This window comes from Canis aureus, chromosome 21 (assembly GCF_053574225.1).
Source record: "Canis aureus isolate CA01 chromosome 21, VMU_Caureus_v.1.0, whole genome shotgun sequence".
Classification (NCBI taxonomy): domain Eukaryota; kingdom Metazoa; phylum Chordata; class Mammalia; order Carnivora; family Canidae; genus Canis; species Canis aureus.
Window position 1 is genome coordinate 10728693 of NC_135631.1, and position 6250 is coordinate 10734942.

Here is a 6250-nt window from a genome sequence, read left to right on the forward strand (position 1 = left end):
ATTCATGAGAAAGAGAGAGAGAGAGGCAGAGACACAGGCAGAGGGAGAAGCAGGCTCCATGCAGGAAGCCTGACATGGGACTCGATCCTGGGTCTCCAGGATCACGCCCCAGGCTAAAGGCAGCGCTAAACCACTAAGCCACAGGGGCTGCCCCAGGCCGGTGTTTTAAATGAAATAGACCAACTAGAGAAGGAAAGTCATGGGATGAAACTCCTGACTGCTCTTTTTGGGGTGGCAGGAAGCTGCAGTGTCTGGGGAGCTCATTTTTTGCAGCCACGCAGCTGGATTTGGGTTTTTATAAAAACCACCACAGAAGTTGAATCTAGGCCCTCCCCAAATCTGTGGGAAAGCTGGAGTGCTGGAGTGGCACATGTAGGGTCCAGGGAACTGGAACAGAGTAAAAGGCATGAGGTGGGGACCCACAGCACCCCCGCTTGCCAAAAACCCCCTACCGGCCTCCAAGGCCCCTCTCCCCTCATTGGATGAAGTCATCTCTGCCCTTGAAGATGCTCTAATGACATCCTTTGAAGGAATACTTTGTAAGAGAAAAGTCTGATTCCCTCAAAGCCCCTTGGCCTGGCCCCACCCCTTAAGACCTGAGAGAGTCGGTCAGGACATAAAGTCACATTCCAATGGGGAAAGCTTAGCCACCACAAGAACCAGAGAAGTTAGGTTTATGCCGGCAGAACCCTCCAGAACATGTGTGGGATGAATTCTGAGAGAGTGGGCTTGTCCCACAGGGCACCCGGCAGTCTGGGTCAGCTGAGCCAGCGTAGGCAGCCATCAGCCTGGGAGCTGGACTCCAGGAGCCCTTGTTCAAACAGCTTGAGATGTCAGAATTTCCAGAAATTCCTGGATATGTTGCAGAGAAAGGAATGCAGAGATTTCTTCTCTCGTAGTTCTAGAATCTGGACGTCAAGGTTTCGGAAGGGCTGGTGCCTCCTGAAGCTGTGGCTGAGGATCGGGCCCAGGCCTCTCGAGGCTCGGAGATGGCCGTCTTCTCCCAGGGTCTCCTCACGTGGCCTGCCCTCTGCGCTCCTCATTCTCTGTGTCCACATCTCCCTTTCTTACAAGGACACCAGTCACACTGGCTAAGGGATCTGCTCTACATTGGTATGAAGTCAATTAATTACATCTGAAGTGACCCCAGTAAAGTCACATTCTGAGGGACTCCCACATATGAACTTTTAGGGGACACGGTTCACCCTATCACAGATGGTATTGTGAGAACAGGTGGGTCAGGATTTCTGTGCCCCCTTGCCCATGCTACCTGGAACAGGCTGAGACAGCTGGAGCTCCGTCTCAGATGGTGACAATGGTCCCTCCACTAGTCGCTGCGCCAGCTCAACCTCTCCTGTTTGAACCACTGCCACTGTGTCTGGGGGAAGGGGCCTTTGTTGTGTCCCACCAAATCTAGTTCCTACTTAACACCTCTTCCCACGCCTGAGGGCTCCGTGTCATTAAAGTCCTGGGTGGCTCAGTAGTTGAGCGTCTGCCTTCAGCTCAGGTCGTGATTCCAGGGTCCTGGGATCAAGTCCCACGGTGGGCTCCCTGCTCAGTGGGAGGTCTGCTTGTCCCTCTGCCTCTGCCCTTCCCCCTGCCCATGCTTGCTCACTCTCACTCTAACTCTCTTTCAAATAAATAAAATTTTAAAAAATAATAAGTTTTATTTATTCAAGAGGGGGGCAGGTCCAAGAGGGTAAGGCAGGGGAGAGAGAATCTCAAGAAAATCCCCCCACCCCCGTTGAGCTTGGAGCCCAACTGGAGGGCTGGATCCCATGACCCTGAGATTATGACCTGAGCCGAAACCAAGAGTGAAACACCCAACTGACTGAGCCCCCAGGTGCTCATGGCTTTGGGTGTTTTGTGGCAAAGGCATCTGTTAGGGCCAATATTCACCCAGCAAGTATGAGCTAATGGAATATATATCAAGTTTAAGGTCAGCCTGGGATCAGGCAGCCCAAAAAGCTCAGCGGTTTAGCGCCGCCTTCGGCCTGGGGTGTGATCCTGGGGACCTGGGATCGAGTCCCACATGGGGCTCCCTGCATGGAGCCTGCTTCTCCCTCTGCCTGTGTCTCTGCCTCTCTCCCTCTCTCTCTCTCTGTTTCTCACGAATAAATAAAATCTTTAAAAAATAAAAAGATCAGCCTGGGGAAAAATAGAATTAGAAAACATGCCCACCAACACCAGTTCAGGCCACCTGTACCACTGCATCAATCCTGTGACAGCCAAAACAAATGACCATAAACTTGAGGCTTAAAAACAAGAGAAATTGATTCTCCCCCAGTTGTAGAGATCAGAGACCAGCAGAGGGATCCCCCCCGGAGGCGCTGGGGGAGACTCTGTCCTTGCTTCTCTTCCAGCTGCCAGTGGTGACCAGTATCCTTGGTTCTAGGCTGTGGAACCCCAGACTGTGCTTCTGTCACCTCGAGGTCTCTTCTCCTGTGTCTGTGTCTCAAATCTCCCTGTTTTCTTTTTTTCTTTTTTTAAGATTGATTTATTTATTTATTCATGAGAGACAGAGAGAGAGAGAGAGAGAGAGAGAGAGGCAGAGACACAGGCAGAGGGAGGAGCAGGCTCCACGCAGGGAGCCTGATGCGGGACTCAATCCCAGGTCTCCAGGATCATGACCTGAGCTGAAGTCAGACGCTCAACTGCTGAGCCACCAAGGCATCCTACCTGTTTTCTCTTATAAGCATTTCTGTCATTGGATTTGGGGCTCACCCTAAATCCAAGATGATCTCATCCTAAGATCCTTAATCACATCTCCAGAGACCACATTTCCAAACAAGGTCACCTTCACAGGTGCTGGGGTTTGGGACATAGACAACCTTCTGAAATCCACAATTTGTGCCACTCCACCTCCAAGACATCACACACACACTGCCCCTCCCTTTGGTATAGGGGTATTTTAAGGACGATTGTGGGATGGTGAGAAGCATGAAACCCAGCATGATGCCATAAAACACATAGCCCTGTGCCGGGCCACCCACCCACCACAGACGCTGGCTTGCCTCTGCGTGGATACCTGCACATCAGACAGTACAGAACAGCCAGGTCACAGCTCTCACCCTGGCCGAGGCCAGAGGGGTTGGCAGGGGCTCACACATGAGACACAGACAGAAATGTGCTGTGCTGGCTCTGGAGCTAAATCTGAAAGCTTCCACTACACGTGAGTAAGCCCCACTCCTTCCTTCTTTCTCTGGACTATGCTTATCCCAGCACCCCGGGAGGATGTCTCCATCCATGCCCAGGGGAGGCCTCAGCAGCAGGAAATCCTGATATGTGTCCCTCTTCCTGGGCTTCCGGCCTCATAACTGGAATGTTTTGAGATTCAGGAATGAGAGTACACAGTCAGTGATAGTGGCCTGGGCCCTGCCTTAGGGGCAACCCCTGGCCCAGCGGCGCCCCTGCCCACCCCCCATTAAAATAGGAAGAGTCATGTGTTGCCCCTGCTGGGAAGGGCCTTGTCTTGCGCTGACTTGGCAAATGAGGAGAGGCCCAGCACCACTTGCAAGATGAGGACACCGCACCCTTACCCCACCCTCACCACACCCCAGGAACATACAAGCCTAGCCCCCAAAGTCCGACAGCCACCAGGCACCTCCAACAAACATGTGCAAGTGCTCTTGGGGTGTGTCACGAGCTCCCCATAGTTACTGAGGGACACTTTTTTTTTTAAAGTAATCTCTATGCCCAACATAGGGCTTGAACTCATGACCCTGAAAGCAAGAGTCATATGCTCTGCCGAAGGAGCCAGCTAAGTGCCTCACTTAGGGACACTTTTGAAGATGTCCCAGAGGGGCAGCCTCAGGTTAGGAATGTTTGGTAGGCCAAGTGCCCCTGGGGTGGGGTGCTCTGGCTCTGAGGGTGTCCCCAATGCATGGGGGGGGGGTGCTCAGTTGGCCACGGGAGGGCTGGTTTCTGCAGACCTCCTTGCTTCATGTGAACATGTACCTGTCCTCTTCTGTCCCCCAGGGCCCACTGCAGATAAGTAGGGGACAAGGAGGAGGACAGTCTGAGGGTGGGTCAGACCTGGGCTTGAAATTCAGAGCCTGAATCTCTACCTGGGTACCCGTACCCCACACCCAGCCATGGTAGGGTGGGCTGCCTCACAGGCAAGGGAGCCAGGAATCGAGCCTAGGGACTGGATTTAGGGACAAGGCAAGGGGGTTATACTCAGATTTACATTAGATTTAAATAATCAGGATTTGATCTATTGAAGTTATAAATTTTTTAATAAAATATTTTATCTATTCATGAGAGACACACAGAAAGAAGCAGAGACATAGGCAGAGGGAGAAGCAGGCTCCCTGCAGGGAGCCTGATGTGGGACTCTATCTCAGGACCCTGGGATCACCACCTGAACCAAGGCAAAAGCTCAACCACTGAGCCAGCCAGGCGTCCCTGAAGTTATAAACTCAAAACCTAATTTTTAAAAAAGATTTTATTTATTCATGAAAGACAGAAAAAAAGACCCAGAGACATAGGCAGAGAGAGAAGCAGGCTCCATGTAGGGAGCCAGATGTGGGACTCGATCCTGGGAGTCCAAGATCACGTCCTGAGTTGAAAGCAGATGCTTAACCACTGAGCCTCCCAGGCATCCCCAAAACTTAACTTTTTAACCTGTCAGGTCCAATTTCATAAACCCTATTATTCTCTTTATAAGTCTCGCATATTTACAGTCATTTTTCAAGGGCCTCTCAAAATATTTGGTCCCATCTACAAACCGAGCACATTGAACATCGTCCACATCTCAAAATGAATTTATAAATTCAGTTCTCTTTCACTTCCTTTTTAAGGGATTTGGCTTGTCTGAATTGAAAACTAAATCCTGGGTGCTTCAAGAATTCATATATTCAATAGATCAACCTTTAAAATGTGGTGAATCCCAAGTTGTCTCTGATGCTCCGGAAACATGACATACCAAACGCGTTTAGGTTTCACTCACTATGTGGGCACTAAGGCTCGGGACAGAATCAGAATTCTCTTAGACTGCTCTATGCGTCCCTCTAAACCTTACTGTGGCTGAAAGTTGTATACCCGCTTCAAGAAGTCAGTTTTCCATGCAGGTTCTAGGGCCTCTTGGCATCCGGCAGCAGGGAAGCTGATGCCCCAGAACCCTGCCCAGTGGGGGCTTTGCTTAGAGGGCAGACACTGTCCCTCCTTCCTGCTAGCTGTTGGGTTTCTGTCAATGCTGGCTCAGAGTGAAACTGAGTGGACTTTGCCACTCTTCATCTCTGAAGATCTCTGAGCTCAACGGGTGCTCATCTAGTCACTGAACGATGACTGGGTGCTTTTCTCAACAGACCTTTGAGACTGCTGGAACCTCCTTTGCATTCCTAGGACTGAGTAGCTGGGCACCTAGCAGGGCTGACTGGGGTCCCCTCCAGACCTCGGCCTGACTTGGGGTCACCCCTCCTAGGTCAGGCCTCAGGGATGAACTGGGTGCCAGGAACACAGAGCTGCCGGCGACAACTGGCACATAACGCACCCGGGAGCAGTAACCTCCGCAGCCGCCAGCCCCGTTTGGGGAGACTGTGGAGGGTCAGCTGGCAGGCAATATGGGGAAGAGAAAGAAGGAAATATGATCAAGAAGAGAGAGAACGAAGTTCAGTTCAGGAAGAAGCCTCACAAGCAGCAGAAATGGGGAAACAAGGCGGGCAGTGCGTCCTGAGGCCGAAGGGGCAGAGCCGGGTGGGGACGACTGTGCGGTTTTCTGCAGGAAACTGCTGGGAACAGCTAGGAATGGAGTGTGTGTGTGTGTGGGGGGGAGCTGTCAGCTTGTATCAGGTGTAAAATGCCTCGGGATGAAAACCTCGCCCACGATGCGTTCAGCCCCAAAGGCGCCCACTCCTCTCGGCCTCACTGAGTTGGAAGCGGTTCTGTGTGCCTGGGGGTGGGGGCTCCCGCCTGTGAGGGATGCAGTTTGCGCCACAGACCTTGGAGGCAGGACACCGAGCACCGGGTCCGAGCCACGCGGGGCTTCGAGGTCCAGGGGCCGTCCAGGGGCCATCCAGGGGCCTGGGGCCCCGCGGGTCCACGGAGCCGCCAGGCAGAGGACCGAACAGCGCCCCCTCGGGGGCATGTGGGCGACGGCGGCAGGCCAGGACCGGGGGGGCCACCCCAGGGGAAGGAGGGGCCCCGGACAGGCGACTCCCGACGGTCTCCGCGCGGCCGCCTCGGGGCGCGGCTGGGGCGCCAGCCTCCCGGGGGCCAGTCTTGCCCCTAGCCCTGCGCCCCGGCCCCG